The sequence below is a fragment of the Bidens hawaiensis genome, unplaced genomic scaffold (genome assembly GCF_021521415.1).
Source record: "Bidens hawaiensis isolate Kalapana, Puna unplaced genomic scaffold, B.hawaiensis_p1.1 tig00025788_1, whole genome shotgun sequence".
In the NCBI taxonomy this organism is placed as follows: domain Eukaryota; kingdom Viridiplantae; phylum Streptophyta; class Magnoliopsida; order Asterales; family Asteraceae; genus Bidens; species Bidens hawaiensis.
Genome location: NW_027494132.1, coordinates 79,684 through 98,857, shown reverse-complemented (window position 1 = coordinate 98,857; position 19,174 = coordinate 79,684). Strand labels below are relative to the sequence as shown.

Genomic DNA, 19,174 nt, shown 5'->3' with positions numbered 1-19,174 from the left:
TCAAAACGAAGAAAGATTGAGATTTTTGTGATCTTCGGTTCGATCCTAAGGGCGGCCGGGTTTCACGGGCAGATGGGTTTTCCCATAAATAAGAGACAACTGGAGACGCTTAAGGGCTCCATATGATTGGGTTGAGCCAGCTTGCGATAGTCTTTTGCCGTTGAGTTAAAAAAGCCTTAATTTTGTTTAACAATTTTCCTTATTAAATGAAAAACACTTTTATAAACCAAGATATTATTATTTTTCTTGATACAATCAATCATCGTCTTCCTCCTCGTGCAATTAAGGGGGTGTTTGGAGGAGCTTATATTTTTGCTTTTTTGTTTATTTGATTTTTGAAAAGCAAAAGCAACTTTTAAAAAACTCAATTTTGAAGCTTTTTGATTTGTTTTACCAAACACTTTTAAGTTCTTCATGATGCAATATTGTCATGTCTAACTCTTAAAGTATATTATATACATATTTTTTTTTGAGAAAATATTGATCCTTTTATATATAACACAAACCGAACTACATCTGGATAATGGGTAAGCGAGCAACAAGCTGCGCCGCTATCCCCTTTTGAACAAACAAATAGCAAATAAGCAAATTTTAAATTTTAAACACTTTTTGTTTTTCAACAAACAAATAGCAAATAAGCAAATTTTAAAAGCTCACCCAAACACCCCTAATTCTACGAGAGGAGAAGAAAGAGGTGGCGCAAATTAGCAATATATTTAAAGGCTTTTGCTGCTCATACTTCACTTCTCTTCTTCACCCTCTTACTCATTCTCAAGTTGGATCATTATATCTTCTCCTCTTGGTGGTTAGTTTCATTTTGACTTTGCAATTTATACTTGATTTCAGATCATAATAATAATAATAATAATAATAATAATAATAATAATAAAGGGTAACTTTGACAACAGTTCCCAGGTGTTTCATCGTAACTATTTAGTGATTACTTTTTTCTTATTTGTCTTTATTTTAACTTACAAAACTTGGTTATTATTTACTTAGTTTTAAAATTAAACGAAAGATATTTGATTCTTGATTTAACTCAAGCCCAACCTCGTTACAGCTTGTTTTAACTTAGAAGGCCAAAAGGACTTGAGTTCAAGCTTGGCTTGTTTAATATTTATAAACTTTTTAATTATTTTATTTATATATTTTTATAACTATTTACATATATACATGAGTGGCAGATCTTGAACAAATGGTCGGCCAGAGGATCTTGAACAAATAATTAGGACGACCTGGATTCAATACATATAATTTTTAATTTTAGAAAAAAATGCATTATTAAGCGAAAAAGCTGGGTGGGCCGAGGCCCGACCTAGCCCAAGCTAAGAACCGCCACTGCATATATATTTCATTTAGTTATTGCCCGAGGAAGATTTTCTTTACCCGCACCATCAAATCCACAAAACCGTAGGGTATGATATTTTCTTCTACTTTATGTTATTTTTTAATAAATATTTTAGCATATAATATTATCTTGGTCTGTTTTTGTAGTGGGAACCGTGCCATGCAGTTGTAGGCATGGCTTTGCTTGTTGCATTCGAACTGCTTCTTTGCGTATCTTTAAAAAGCGTTCATGGTATTATGTTCAATACATTTGCTTAAGTAATTCTAGAGAATGTTTTATGGTTTTTAGTTAGGTTCGGTTTTATCAGTTAATTCGGTTACAGATCAGTTAGTTATGTATCTCTGTTTTATGCACACCACTGGTTTATATTGTGTTGGCTAACATTCCGAGAGCTTATCAGTTTCACACTTGCAGTTATGAGAGTTCTTATTGCAAGCTTGAAGATCGTGTTTCTTCCTTTGTTGGCATTTGAAATAATAATTCTTGTCGACAATGTGAGGTGCTTTATTTTTGGATTATTGTATAGTTATAGTATAATTTGTGGGTGATTATCTAAATTATAAATTAATGATGACATAAATAATAATCTGAAAACATGATTTGTAATATGTGCAGCTTGTTCAAGGATTTATTACTTGTAAATGAAGAACATTTGACCGATGATGCGATATGGGAGACACTTCCTTTAAGTCACAAGGCTTTTACTACCACCTTCAAAAATTTCATATAATGTGCTAATGAAAAAGTAATAAAAATAATGAGTAAATTACTATTAGTATTTATCGTTATGTTCACATGTTATAAAACGGGTCAGCTGCAACCCTTGGTATTTTACTGTTGTTAAAGCTTTTAAACCTTAGGTAATTTTGTAATATGTAAGGTAAACAGCTGATATGTCAAGTTGTTATATTAGATAAGTTAAGATAATGAAGGTTAGTATATCTAGGAAAATACGGTTGTAACTTGCAACTAGTTGTGCAAGTTGTTTTAGATTATGCATATTTTATGTTGTAATGTTTTAGTATAAATAGGTGGCTAAAGTGACTTGTAAAAATGTGATGGTTTAATCCCTTTAATACAAAAACAGTTTTGTGCCTTTGATTACCAACAATTGGTATCAAATCTGCAAGATCGAAGGCTGTACGAGAAGAGGGGGAAAAAAAGCTGACTACCACCCAACCCAGAACTTTTGGCTGGTTCAAGGCTGTTGAAGAAGCGATCTGTGATAGATCGTTTGTGAAGAAGACTGTTATCAGCAAACCTTGTTGTGGTCGATTGAAGCTGCTGAAATTGATATGTGATAGATCGAACTGTGAAAGCTACTGGAAAAATCAGAGGGGCTGTGAACAGCTTCCAGAAGATGTGTGTGAGACAGTTTAGTTGTGTGAAATGACTGAGTTGGACTGGTTGTGTGGAACAACTGCCGAAGGAGAAGGCCTGAGTGATTCAGGTTATAGTTTTTGTTCAGAGAGTGATCAGAATCTGAGCGAGGTTGTAGTCGAGTGTAAGTAGGCAACAACGAGCACTCTACACGAAGCAGATTTGTGACCAGCGGGTGATTAGGTAGTTTGGTTGTAAATGGCAGCAGCTGATATGAAGATGGCAGAAGGTGTATGTTCTGTTGTACCAACCCGTGAGCCGAGCAAAGTGAGTTTGTAATGCCCAAAACTAACCACAATAAACTATACTGCATGGTCAATTATGATGGAGACAATCTTGGCAGCACACGGTTTACGAGAGGCTATACATCCTGAGATAGGAGGTGCGGTAGAGGAGAGAAGGAATTTTATGGAAAAGGCCATAATATATCAGTCGATACCTGAAGATGTTCTTTTTCAAGTATCAAAGCACAAGGATCCGAATGATGTGTGGGAAGCACTACGGGTCAGATTTTTGGGAGTCGAGAGGGTTCAAAAGGCTCGCTTGCAGACACTTAGAAGTGAGTTTGAAGCAATGAAGATGACTGAGACAGAGAAGATTGATGAGTTCGCGGGAAAGTTAAGCGGGGTGCAGTCAAATTACAAAAGTCTCGGGTCTTCACTTGATGAAGAGCTTGTAGTGAGAAAGTTTATGAATTCCATGCCAAAGAAATACTTGCCAGTTGTTGCCTCGATTGAGCAATACTCAGACATTGAGAATATGGCATTTGAAGAGGTGGTGGGACGTTTGAAGGCTTATGAGGAGCGTGTAAAAACTAAAGAGTCAACTAAAAGTGTTTGTGAAAAGTTGTTGCTCACTCGTGATAGAGAACGGATTTAAGGAAGATGTGACAACTATGAATGTTGTCATGGAAGAAGCCGGATTCGCGAAGTGGAAAGAGGCCATGAAAGGTTGTCTGGTTCGAGAGGCGATAGACGAAAGCCAAAAGGAAGACGTGACAAGTCACGGGTCATGTGTGTATGGATGTGAAGAATTTGGTCAATATGCATATGACAGCCCAAAGGCAAGGCCAAACAAGGAAGAGGCCAATCTAGTCCAAGAAGATGATGAAGCTACGCTACTGTGAACATTAAACGATTAGGTGGTGATTGTTAGTATTAATCGTTATGTTCACATGTTATAAAACGGGTCAGCTGAAACCCTTGGTATTTTACTGTTGTTAAAGCTTTTAAACCTTGGGTAATTTTGTAATAGGTAAGGTAAACAGCTGGTGTGTCAAGTTCTTATACTCCCTCCGTCCCATTATAAGTGTCCTAGTTTGATTTTTTAATTCTTTCTTGTTTAACTTTGACCGACAATATTTTTGTTTGTGTTATATAATACTTGATGTAAAATATATGAATGGATTGGGTTTTAAATGTATTTTAAATTGATATAATTTTCATCAAATATTATATGACACAACAAAAATATTTACGGTTAAGGTTGCAAAAGAAAGACTTGAAAAGTCAAACTATGACACTTATAATGGGACGGAGGGAGTATTAGATAAGTTAAAATAATGAAGATTGGCATATCTAGGAAAATAAGGTTGTAACTTGCACCTAGTTATGCAAGTTGTTTTAGATTATGCTGATTATATGTTGTAATATTTTAGTATAAATAGGTGGCTAAAGTGACTTGTAAAAGTGTAATAGTTTAATCCATTTAATACAGTTTTGTGCCTTTGATTACCAAATATTACGAACCTTGTCTTTTATGTATGTATTACCCAAGTAACGAAACATGCCCTTTAAGTGTAGAAATTACACTTTAGTGTCCTCAGTTTTGAGATGTTATCAGCCGAAAATTCATATTATAACTTTAAATTTTTATGTATAAGAAAAATTGAAGTAAAAGTCATTTTAAAAATATGATGCGCTCATGTAATGAAATGCATAATAGTGAAGTTAAGTTATAAAATAAATGATTTCATAATTTTAATAACTTAAAAACTCATATAAAAAATCAATTTATTTAGTTAATAATATTTAAGATAAGTTTATAATATAAAAGTGCGGGAATAAAAAAACACAAAAAAAAAGTAAATTAAATAAAATGGTCATTTTCGTTAAACTAACATCAAAAGTTAGCTGTTATTAGTGGAAATGATATAAAGCGTAATAAAATTTAAAAACAAAGGAGACCATTATCATCATACTCAGTATATCCTACTAATAGCAAAGTTATGGTAAGGTCTGAATAGTGTAAGATGTAGACAGCCTTACCTTTTTCTTTTAGAAATAGTGAGGCTGCTTCTGATGAGATCCCCGGCTACTATGTGTAATTTTCACGCTTAAAGGGCACATTTCATAATTTGGTAATACATAAAAGTACAACCTATGTAATTTACTCTACAAATAATGAATAACTACAATTATCGCCTATCTGAATAATAATACCCTCATGCATTAATGGAATAACTAGGATAGTACCCGTGTTACACACGGGTTGACATTAGATATGTAACAAAATGTATATAAACTACCATAAAATATCATAATATATAACCATATATAAACATTCAAAAACATAAAAAAAAACAGGAAATAACATTGTCTACGTAATAACCTAATAGATACAAATACTTCATTGTCTTATCAAACACATTAAACCATTAGATATAAACATGACTTGACCAGGATGACCTTGAAAATTTCCGTCCAAAAAGAAAATCATCCGCCTTAACCACCTGAAAAATATAAACAAACCATGGAACGTAATTAAGTATTAAACCAAAAAGTTAATGTATATCATAATGAATGGGTGATATTAAAATATGTAGCTAGTTATGTTGAGGTAAAAAGAAAATGAGAAAATGTAACAAATAACAATTAAATATAAATAATCGTAACCTTTAAAAACAAAACCTATCAAAAATAATACTTCGTAAATTACAACCTACGTTTATAACCAAAAACATAACAAATGAATCAACTTGGTAATCACAAATCAAAGTATATTGAAACTATAATATTAGAGACAGAGACATATTAAAAGTAATCACTAATACCAAATAATTAAAATTCTAATACCGTTAATACAATATTAATGCTAACACAAACTTAATATAAACATAAAAGGTATATTCTAAAAGAAAATATAAACATGTGGAAGTTAAGTTTACCAAAAATGACCTTCGATCACAATCCACAAAAAACAGCAAACTGTCATAACAACGTGACAAAACAAAAACAAACGATTATAAGTGTGTATTCTACTTTTTAGAAGCCTAGTTATCAAAAATATAACTAACATATTTCATCTGATTTACCTTAAACCTCTGAATCAGAACCAAAAGAGCTTTGAAGATCATCAAAATCGGATTCATAGTTTTGACAATCTAACAGCTATTTAACCTTCTCAGCCACCTCATTCTCCAAATCTAAATGTGCTCTTGCTTTAAAAACTTAAGAAAGCTTCAAGAAATCTAAATCTCTTAAAAGATAAAGATCATTGGATTGCAATATGGACTTAGGATTAACACTTTTTTGTTGCCCATTGACATATTTAATAACCATATTATTTTGCAAAGGATAATAAAACCACTCCCTAACATTGACCAAAGGAAGTAGTTGTTCATGTTGTAAAATATCTTCATTTATAACATTCAATAGTGCTCTCTCTTCCTTGGTAATAACTTGTTTGCGATTTCCGAATCCTATTATTTGGTACTTCAATAGAATGTTAAAAGACATAACCGATTCAATAGAAGGCTTATGGATTGTAGACAGATCGCTAAGCTGATAATTATTTGTTTCGGATGAAAATTTCCAAGAAACAATTTTCGCCATTGTTGAAGATGATGGAAGAGATTGATTTTGTAGAAGTTATGATTATTGTGTTTATCTTCAAAAGAGTTTTTTTTAATTATTATTAAAAATGATGGTTTATTCAGTCAATAAAACTCATGATTAACCCTATATTTATTAAACTATTTATGAACATTTAACCAATTCATCTATTTTTTTAATGCAGTAAATTGATAAGATATAAATATATATAAAATATATTTTGGTTATATATATATATATATATATATATATATATATATATAAACCAGTATAATATCAGGCTATAAATAAAAGTCTATTAAATTAAATTTCAAAAACATAAAAGATATACTACAAGAAACATAAAAAACTAAACTAATGAATGGAAATTGAACATACAAACATATACCTATAGTTAGACAAAATAAAATGATACAGTCCTTTTATTAAAAAACATTAAAAATAATTAAAAACATACAAACATAAACAAAAAAGTATTGTAAAAAAAGTCATTGAAGGTTTCCAAATATTTCCTTATACATAACATTTTTGTTTTCACTAATAAATTTTGATTCCTTATCTAATAAAATAATCTTAATACCTTCACGAGTCTTAACTCTAGACAAAGCAACATAAAGCTGGCCATGTGTAAAAACCGGGTCTTTTAAATATAATCCAACACGCGCTAACAATTGTCCTTGACTTTTATTTATAGTCATTGAAAACAAACCGATATAGGAAAATGTCTCCTCTTTAACTTGAATGGAAGCTTCTTATCAGACGGTGTAAGACTTATTATGCTAATTAAATAACCTTAGCTTCAATGACGTGTTTACCCAAACTAACAACTTGTATTCGAGTGCCATTGCACAACCCTTTTTTCTGATTAATATTTCGTAGTAACATAATAGGAACTCCAACCTTAAGTAACAAACGATGGTCTGGCATTCCAGAAATCTTTACACCATTAAGAAAATCAGGAGAGTACAACGTGGGATCAAAATCCTCAGATACACTTTCAACCTCGCCGATGCTATCTGAACTTAAGTACTCAATTTCTTGACCAGGAAAATACGCTAACATACGATCTTTAATCTCTTGAACCACATCATTTAAGGAAGCAAGAAACGCCCCTTCTTGAAAGTAAGTAAGATCATTAAACCTTTCTAACATAGAAGGATAAACAAAGTCTATTAAATCAGACATAGGATCAAGGGAATGTTTTATTAGAAGATCGTCTGGAATTGATATAGTTTCTTCACCATCATTAGGACCACCAAGATTACCTTCACCAATATCCAACAACCAATCAACAAATTGTTTAATCTCTAAAGTATTTGACATTTGAGAACCAACAATCAACCTCACGTTCTTAGTTAGTTTCAAAACCTTACACTTTGACCATATGTAAGAAGAACTAATTGTGGCGTTCACACAATCGTTTCTTGTTCCATTCTGTACAATAGGTAAAATCTGTCTGAAATCACCACCAAGAACAACTACCTGACCTCCAAACAATGATTCAGAAGTGTTTCCCAAATCAACGTTCATAACATCTTTTAGGGTTCTGTCCAACGCTTCAAATGCATGTTTATGAATCATGGGAGCTTCATCCCAAATTATTAATGATGTTTTTTTCAATAAGTCAGAAACATCAGTATTTCCCTTAACCTGAAATTGTTGAATATGTAAACACTATTTTCAATAATATAATTAAAAAACATAAATTTAAATGTGAAATAATCACTACTTAATGAAATTTATAATAGTTACCTAACATTGGGAGTCCTCGGTCAGATTGATTGGAATAAGGAATTTTGAATGAGCCGTTCTACCGCCTTCTAATAATAAAGATGCTATTCCACTTGAAGCAACATTAAGAACAATTTCTCCCTTAGACCGAATTGAGGCCGATAAAGTTTTCAATAAGTATGTTTTGCCAGTACCGCCGTAACCATACACGAAAAAAACACCACCTTTTTTACGTTTCAAAGAGTTGAATATTTCGTTGTAAACGCTTTTTTGTTCATCAGTTAGTGATGTGTACAAAAGTTTAAAATCATTTGACAAAGAATCCTTATCATAAGATAATTCTTCCATCATAAGAGGATTCATTAACGTAGACGCAGATTCCTGATCTAGAAACGGCATGTGTGAAAACCTACGTAGAGATGAATTGTTTGATACTAAAAACTCTTCAATCTCAAGGAATGCCAAGTTCTTTAGTTGCTCGTCACTAAGAGACAAACCTGGAAAATAAATAATAATTTACCTTAAACTAAACTACAAAAACACAAGTTCACACATATAACAAAACTAACCTGGATTCTTGTGTTTCTTTTGTTGATAATAAAGAATCCCGTCGACTAAGAAATGCCATGTATTATCCCAAACGTAATCAGGTGTTGATAAGGAGGATGTTATAAGCATTGTTGCAAACAAATTTCTTATATAATATTCGTTCGTGGTATGGCTTGCTTCCTCTATAGCTTCTATGTACTCCTTATCATCATCTAAAAGCCCTCTTCTATAACATGCATCTCTAAAAGAATCACAAACAAAACCATCTACTGTTCGAATATCTTCAAAACATTTCGGTCCTTTAACCTTGTTTAAAAGTATTCTTAAGTAGTAGGCCTCGTCAAATGATGGAGGAACGGCATGAATTCTATGAATAGAAAATCCATTTTGCCTTTGTACCCATTTCGATGGTGATGTTTTTTCCATACAAACTTTGTTGGAAACTCAGCATATGATAGCTTCTTTGCATGCTCATAGTTTCTATTTGCTTCCATCCAATCAGTAAACATTGAAACTGAATTGGAAGTCTTGGTAAGAACATCTTCAATATCTTCCTCAGGACCATAAATTACTTGTTGTTGACCAGACAAATGAAAAGGAAGTTTTGTAACAGTCGGGACCCTGTAATGAACATCAAAAGCAAATACTCTCCAAGCAGCCTCACATGCAGAAAGATATCTACAATCGTAAAAAGCTTTATATATTTAAACAAATACTTGATTGATCCTTCTTGATTGCACCACTCGACATTATCTAAATTTATACCTTTCTTAATGACGTAACGTCCATTGTCTCTTCTTTTATAAATCGGAAAACCTTTGGAATCTATACTTGTCTCACTTTGAAATCTTTTTGGAAAAGTCTTTGGACATTCTCTATCAATCATGCAGCTACAGCTCGAATTAGCCTCACCACAAGGACCATGAAGCATATGATCTGACACAAGCTGGTATAGGTCTAGTTCAGTGACATTGTCAGGAATTTCACTTAAAATAAAATTATCTATTTGTGATGGATTGTGAATTTTGTTCTCTGGATCAATGAATAGGCAAATATGGGCATAAGGCAGACCACGTTTCTGAAACTCAATTGTGTAAACGGCTGCATTTGGAATCAAACAAATAAATTAGCATAAATAAAATTAAATAAATATCTTGAAAAAAAGTAAACAAAATATGAAAAAAAAATATTAAATAGCGAACCGAACCTGCTTTAATTTTTCCAAACAACGACTTATCCTTCAACAACTTAATCATTGAATCAAGCTTCATTTTAAAAATCCGACATAGTCTATCTGGCCTGTCTTCCGAATTTAAATTGGTATCCTTTAAAAAACGTTTGACTTCTGGCCAACTGGGATTGCACGTAATGGTTAAGAAATAATCTGGATAACCATACCATCTACAAAGACACATAGCATCCAAGTAATTTTGCATCATATATCTACTTCCACCAGTAAAAGATGACGGAAGAATTACACGCTGCCCAGATGTTGAAACATCTGAATTTCCAGCCGTCTTAAGGTTTTGAAGGCTTTTGTAGGTGTCAGACCTAAGTTCACTTTGTTTTCCACGTATATAATGCAACCTTTGACTCTCAACCATGGTATATTTGTCAACCAAAAGCTGCTGAAAAAGCCTTCTTCCATTTAAGAGTAGTGAGAATTGGTTCGGCCTATCTTGTAACCTATATGCAAAGAACTCTCGCATCATGCACTTCTTACAGGTAGCCATAGATGAAGGATCGACATTCCTATTAGGAATGTCTACCTTATAACCATCCTCACCAAAAGGAAAAAGCAACGGAAATTGTAGAGGAGTATAACAAGGATAAAGTTGACTAATTCGTCGAAGACCACCAGACCTGGAGTTAACTATTATATCTCTCTTGTCCATGGCATCACCAATATCTCCAACAATAAGAGCGGCAACCTCAGAGGCGGTTGGTAAGTTATACGTCTTAGCATCGTATTTCCTTGTTCCAACAATGCGGAGCTTAAAATAAATCTATGGATTTTCTTTAAAAGAATCACGTACCATACGATATGCCTGAATCAATGGATTTTGTGAGTCTAACATTTCCTTGAGATAATTAATAACATAATTTTCATAAATGTCGGCATCTGAAGATGTTTGACTTTAAGACAAACAAACAAACTTTACATTAATATAAAGGAAATATATGATAAAACAGTAATTGTTTTAAATATGAAAAACATATAATGTTTAAAAGTAAGTCTTACCCAAAAACTCCTTGTTGGTTTGATATTTCGTTCTCCGTATCATAAATGTAGAGTTGAGAAAACTGAGGTTTGTTACCATCTAATGGAAGAAGACTTCCTATAGAATGGTAGTTTTCTCCGCCAAGTCTATACGTGTAAGGAACGTTTCCTCTATTAATGGAATTGGCATTTTTTCCACCCATTGATGTAAAGGAGAACATATTATTGAATCGTCTAATATTTTTCAAAAAATACTTGCTTATAGGATCTTCGCCACGAAATAACTTTACATAAGTTTCATGAGGTTGCTTATAATCAGGAAGTTTAACATTTCCATTGCGACAACATAAATAGAAGGTTGTATCGGCACTACTTCTTTTTCCTCTCCTAGATTCAAGTTCCCACAAGCACGCGTTGCAAGACTCACATTTGAAACTTTGATCACCATGATCAACGTAATCTATACAATAAATGAGACATATAAGTTTATGACCAAGATTTATAATATACTATGTAAAATTATATAATGTATTAACTAATAACCTGTTGATATGCCTTTAATAACATCAACAACAAACTCAAAATCGTTTAACTGCTGCATAGGTATAGGAGTAGTATTGGTTGTTCTCCTTGGTCTTCCAACACGCCTTTTTGATGACGTACTTCCAGAATTTATGTAGTTAGAAACAGAACCGCTAACATTTGATGTTGGATTAGGAATGATGTTACAGGAAATAACACAACCTATTAAAAACATTATTATAAAACTAATAAAACAACAAATAGATTAAATATTACAAATGTATGATTCAAAGGAAAAAGGTTGTACTTGAAGAAGACGACCTTGTTTGAGAAGCTTTGTTTAAGGAGTATTTTAATTTCTCACGTTTACTATCTACAATTTGCTTTCTTTGTTTTCGATTTGAAGAATAACAACTACCAAGTTGCGTAGAAGTATCATCTGGAAATATATTAATAATATATATATATATATATAATGAAAAATGAATAATGAAAATAACAGTAACTAGAGAATTAGAATACATATGAATGACAAAAAGAAAAATGAACGTTGGTTATATAAGGAATTATTGTTTACGCTTGGTAGAGTTGACGGAAATAAGTTTTCCTTCCCTTCGTGAATTGTAGAAACACAACTCCTTTGAACTTCATAGGGAATACCGATTCTAATGTTAGAATCTGCGTTTATAATTTTAACATAAGTCCAATAAAGTATTAACAATAAATTTACAAATATAATATAAACATAATACATATAACTTACTTGAACCGTTTTTCGATGAATAATTATTTGATGTGTAATTTTGAGATATAATAACTGGTGTATTGCTTAAAACGTTACCTAACTGCCCGATTTGAGGTTGACCTTTATTTCAACAAACATAGGATACGAAAATTGATTAATTCAAAGTAAATGAAAACGTTAATATTACAAAACAACCAAATTAAACATTGTTAAAATTAATATTAAAATGTTGACGGCTCGAGATTTTACCGTATTGATTGTAATGATAGACTGGATATGAGTATCCGTTAAAGAAACATGTGCTAGGTGGATTAGAATAAACATTTTGAACATTATTTGACTGTGTTGTGTTGGAAATATCAGACAATGGGTCTCTTGGAAGATTACCTACATAAAACATAAAAAGTTCCATTTAAATGAAAAAATTATACATGGAAACAATCGATTGAGTTAATACAAATAGAGCAAAGACTGAAATACTAGTTGGATCGTAGTTCTTGCTCTTTGAGGTGGAGAGAACAGTTTTACGTTTCTTTGAAGATGAAGACATGATTATACGAATAATGAAAAAAAATGGTGGAAGATATCTTGACAAATCATAAAGAAATGGTAAATATGGGAAAAAATTATGAAATAATATTTAAGGAATTTGTAATATTAAAACTTAATTAAAATGTCATTAATGTAACAAAATGGAAAGAATCTTAAATTAGGGAATACGATTTAAATTTCAATTATGAATATCTTTAGGAAATCGTAATTAAGTTTAATACAAATATTAATGTAAGTCAATCGTTTAATATTAATATATTTTGACCAGGTTTAAAAAAAAGTATGAATAATATAAATTTTACATTTAGATAGGTTATGGTTATACAAAGATTTTGGTTATCATGATTATGATTATGTTGATAAATATTTGGTATAAACATAAATGAATGAGAAAAATAACAATACATAATCATATTATTTCTAAAGAAAACAAAATAAATAAAGATAGAACGGTTCTTACATTAAAGTTTTAATAAAGACGAAATTAATAAAAATAAACGAAAACAAAACATCAGCACTAAAGAACTTTAAGGACAACCAAAGTAACATCATTCTTATAATAACAAATAACTAAACTCTTGCCAAAACATAATCGATTCTTGATTACGTAATCCTTCCATCCAATTAATGTAAAGCGACCCTTCTCGTTTTCTCCTCCGTTTTTAGCTTTAAAGATTGTTTCATTGCCTGCCAAACTCCTGAACTTAATTAAGCGCCTTCTTTTCAGATTTGTCAGTCTGCCGACTTTAGCAGGTAGTCGCTTACATATTAAAAACAAAATAAATTAGAAACTTAATATGGTTAATTTAAAATTAAAGTAACAAACAGATAACAAAAGAGTTTTCAAACATATAATATTTATTACCATACGATATTCATTATTCTTATGGAACTCTAAATAACAATTAGAGTTTTCAGCCTTATTTTTATCACCATGATCTATAACGGGATTGTGTGAATAACCAACTACTGATTGACAATATGGAGACTCCACGGTATATTCACCATGTGTATTGAAATTTGATAATTGATGAAAAATAATTGGTGGTAAATGTGGAAACAATAAAGGAATATCGTTCTTGTCATACACTCTTAAATCAACAGTAGACGTGTTGACATACTTTAACCAAAGAACGTCACCATCTCTGAAAGACAAATCTTGAACCAACTGTTTCCAACCGTCACCAAATAAATAGTGTTTTTTATAGAATTTAAAACTTATATCCCATGAATGGTTATGATAAAAAATGAACTTAATTCCTCCGATTTGAAGCGCGTCTTGAAACTGGGATTCAATATTCTTCTTTGAAACAACCTGTTAGGAAAATAGATAAATATGGAGAATATTTGAACACAGTTTTAATATATATATATGTAACACTGACAATTAAGTAAAAACATAGAAGATGAATTTTACCAATTTATCATTCATTTTTTATGGTTGTATAAACAAATGTCTGTCGATGACCAGTAGAAACCACCTTATTAGAAGGAGTTCTAAGTAACCATTTTCTTTCATCTTCACATAAAACAAAAATAATCCTCTGATAAGGACGAATCTTTAAAGAACACATTAGATCAGTAACTCCATCAGCCAAACAAACGGATTTTTCTTGTGTTTTTAACTCCACTATCGATGAACCTTTGTAATGTTCAATTTCAATGGTTTGAGGCAACCCTTTAAACATCAAAGAATTTTGCAGGATAAATTCTTTTGGAATTTCCTAATAACAAAATTAAGATTTACACGAATAAGATATTGAATGTTTAGGTAAAAAATTTATTATTCAAATAAAAGCAATACCTGAATAGGAAGTTTCGGATCTTCAATAAGTATGAGAACAGAAGTTGACATTATAAAATACAGACTAATCTTTTTACATGAAAAATCATAATATAAAAATAATATATTAGTTATTTTTTGGATTAATCTAAGAAATATAAGTTTAAAGAATCGAAAAAAGGTTATTATACATTAGAATGATGATGACAAAAAATAAGAGATGGAGACATACATGAATGACGGCAGAAGGAAATAGAAGATGATAAACCTAAAAGATGTTTAGGTATTTGTAAGACTTTTTAAATTTTAAATTAACAATCTAACTTAGGTAATAGTGGACAATTAAAACACAAGATTTTAAATAAAAAATAATGATATACGTATTGAAATAATATGAAATTAGACTGCTGAGTATTTAAATATTGAAAAAAATAAGATGATAAGGAAAAGTTAGATAATACTCCGTAGTATATAAATTAATAGTCTAAATTGTCGAATGAGATACAGATTGACATAATATCAAATTTGAGGGATTATAATTTTAATATTGAAAAACATATATGGAACATAGTGGATATTTAGAGGTTGATTCGAGATTAATTATGACCAATTATAAATTCATACAGAATTGATTCATAGTTAATATAAATTATGTACAAAATATACTTCCAAAATAGAAAACATCAAAAAGATAATTAAGTTGTCATAACATAATTTAACATGTATAGTAACAACTTTAACATCACAACATGTATAACAAATATTAACATATGATAAACACAAGCTTTATAACATGTATAAAATTTACAAAAAATCATATTAATTAAAAAGATATTAAACATAAGTGTCTTAAATGTAAATACTAAAAAAGCTTAAACAACCAAAACATAAGAGAATGAGTACTGAAGTTTATCATCCAACATTGATAAACTGGAGTTTACTTAAATCTAGTCAAATACTTCGGACATAATTAGAGAATGAGTACTATGGTTATACTCAAGAACACGTTTTTTACCAATATTGAGTGCATTTAAATGAACAAACTCCGGCCAGTGATGAACTCTAAAGAGTTTTTTCTAATAATTGCGTTCAATGCGGATTTCAGTCATCAAATCTTCACCATTTGGGTTTATTAAAACCAAGTCAGTCTCAACATCCAATCCGTTGTCACGAGCAAATTGAACAAGTATACGCTATAAATACATACTTGGCTATATTTGGCCATTCACCCACAGATGCATGACCTGGAGTAGTGCTCCTCAAACTTTTAAACACAAGGGTCCATCTACTTCCATCAACTAAAGAAACGATCCAGTTGGCAGATGATCTTCCACGAAGGAGAAATGAAAGGTAACATACAAGCTGATCATCCCTTAAAAGCTGATATATAAGTGTAATACAAACGGAAAATGTTAAAATTGAAATAAATAAGTTATATAAACGTAAGAATTATTAAAATGCTTAACATACCAACTTATTCATTGTTGGATAAGAGACATAAACATCAAAAACCTTATGTTGCCGATCTGGATGATCTGGTACAAACAACAATCTCCACTCATGTGGCTGAGTTGGAAAGAAAACGAAAACATCACCAAATACAAAACTATTGGCTATTACAAATTGGGACCATCCAGAGCCAAATATATACTTATCAACATTAAAATCAATATCAACATGCCAATCTTGATTTGAATGCCTAATGGTAACAGTCTCATGGAGAGACTGGTGTGGAAAAAGAAGATGAAAATAATCTCTAGTAATTTTCTATAAAAATAACACAAGTTTATTAGAATATTTTAATTAAAATAATAGCACTTAATTAGAATAATGCCTACTTATAACTGGCAGATACTCATCATATCTTCCAGTGATGGTTGGTTAAACACGGCTAAAGCAGGATAATACATCTGATTAGCAAATATAAATGGGGAATTAAGTTTTTGGTAACGAAAACAAATATAAAATTAACATTAATCGTATAAAATAAGGGGAATAATGAACATAAATCTAACAATATGGATTGATTGTTATTTAATCAAGCACTAATTAGGGTTTAAAAGAATAACTTACCTTCAAAACGTTGAAGAAGAATGGAAGACTGAAGATGATTTTGATCGGATGGTAGAAATAGATTAAAAAAATTATAATTGGATATAAATGATACAAAGAGTCGGTTTTTACCCGGGTCATGATGTGGTAAATGGGCATCTTGATAATATAACCAAGATATTATTTTAATCAAATATAATCTAAAATAATAGAACCTAAATAGCATATCTATGCTATGATAATGATGGTGTTATTTTTACATAATTGGCAGAAGGTAAAACAAATTTTTACACATAATATTTAATTACGGTAAAAACTTTTTTTATGATCACATTCTAAAAAAGATAACATAAACGAATAAAACTAAAATTTAAAAAATAAACTAAATAATAATAGAAACAACCAAGGCTATTTATAATATAAAGAAATTAAAAACTATCATTATCAAAAAGAAATGTATCCGAAGAAAATAAAAAACCAAACATCATGTCAACAAAAAAACCACAAAAATTATGTCTTGAAATAAAAATGACACCGAACATTCTCAGGTGTCTTTATTATTAAAGTTTGAAAGAAATATAGAAATCACTTCTCGACCTTAGGAGTAAGAAGTTTAACACCATCCTAGCTTGTTCCAACAAAGCTAACTGTTACACCCTCAAAATCCACTAACGGAGTTTTACCGTCAGAGGGTGTGAACTAACGGATCGGAATTATTAGTTATAATCAAACATCATAAGTAAAGTTTTCGAACTACGAAAACATTTAAGTGTAAATAAGTGCGGAAGCGTAAAATCATAAACCAAGTGTTGCGTCACGCAGGACGACTTAAAACCCAATTGGTAACAGTTTAAAAACAAGTTTGCAAAAACGATAGAGTTCAAGGTAATGCATGATCCTATACCGCGCGCCCGCCTAGGCTACCTGAGAATAACATACTAAAAGTGTCAACACAGGTTGGTGAGTTCGCAAGTTTATATCAATAAAGCGTTTACGTTTGCGTTTTGCGTTACCAGATAGTGTTAAATCAATTATATATCTATAGGTAGCTAGCCTATAAAGCAAGTATTACAAAGTGTTCGACACCGAAGCTGACTGTTTATCATATGCCTTGCCACCAGGTCTATCCCGACCATGGTAATGTGTTAGCCAAAATTACACCCACTCGACCTAGAGTCGAGCTTAGCGTTGGGTGGGGTTTGTCAAACCCAGTAGTACTACTCAACAGTGACTCGCTATTATCCAATACTAAACGGTTTGAAGTGTGAAGGACTTCAGTTGTTTCGTTTGCCACTTAGCCTTTACAAGTGATATATAATCTAATAACAAAATCTAAAGCGTTTCGGAGTATGTATTCTCCCCCAAGTGAAAAGCGTTTAAAAGAGTTAAAAGGGGAACGTGAAACTCACTGTTTGCGAAGAACTCAAAAACAAGTCAACCAAGAGATGCGCGTCACAGAAAATCCTCACTAGCGTTCTAAAACAAGAATGAGATTTTCTAAGTGTTGGAACTATTATTGAGTCTCTAGACTCGGCACATAATACCTATGCATAAGATACGTTTCGTGTTTCGTTTGTGAATTGTGTGTGACTCAACAAACACATTGGTGATACGTTACATGTATGAACAACTATTTACGTGTCAAGTATTAGTATTGTACATTACTAGCAATTATTCCCCACAAGGGCAATTTGGTCAAAAACATAGCAATTATCTAACAACAAGCACGTTTCATGTATTTTCATATAGTTCAGCAGCTAGTTCTATCAAGACAGATTTCTACTTGAAAGATTACTCTATTCAACAGATCATAACATATCAATTAATTCACCAAAAATCGTCACAAAAGCACACATGAGTTAGGTTTCCAGAACTATTGTATTTTTATTCAACATAGTTTTCTCACAATGATCAAAACATTACAGTAAACTCACAGCAGTGAAAATCATGCGCAACAGAATGTTATTTGTTATTCCCGTTAAATGAAAAATCCAATTAATGCAAGACCAATTGGGTTAGGTTCCTAACTCAATGTATTTTCTTCCAGAAGTGGAACCAACCCATTTGGTCTTGTAGTTTATGAGATATCTTAGTCGCAAAACAGCCTAACAGCAGGTCTCCCAAATCAGCCTTGCACAACAGTTTTGTAAAATAATAAAAACAGACTTTTATACGTCCAAAAACTACAAACTCGGACTTTTCAGAAACTAGACCCGACCTAGTATACCTTAGAATCAACAATCGTATCAAAACATAACATTAACATCGAGTTACAGTCGTCCAAACACGAATTCAATAATCTGTCCAGTATCAGTTTTCATCAAAACTCAATAAACAATTAACCTATGAACTAACAATCATGCATGTAACCCTAAATCATCAACAAACAACATATTTAACACTTAGTGTTTATGTTTACAGGTTTAATCATATAATTAAATGATAGAATAAATTAGAT

The 19,174-nt window shown here is 31.4% G+C and overlaps 1 pseudogene; it reads left to right on the top strand.

The window, feature by feature from the left end:
* Positions 1 to 19,174, top strand: part of LOC143572278 (uncharacterized) — a 75,308-nt pseudogene that overhangs the window by 7,018 nt on the left and 49,116 nt on the right.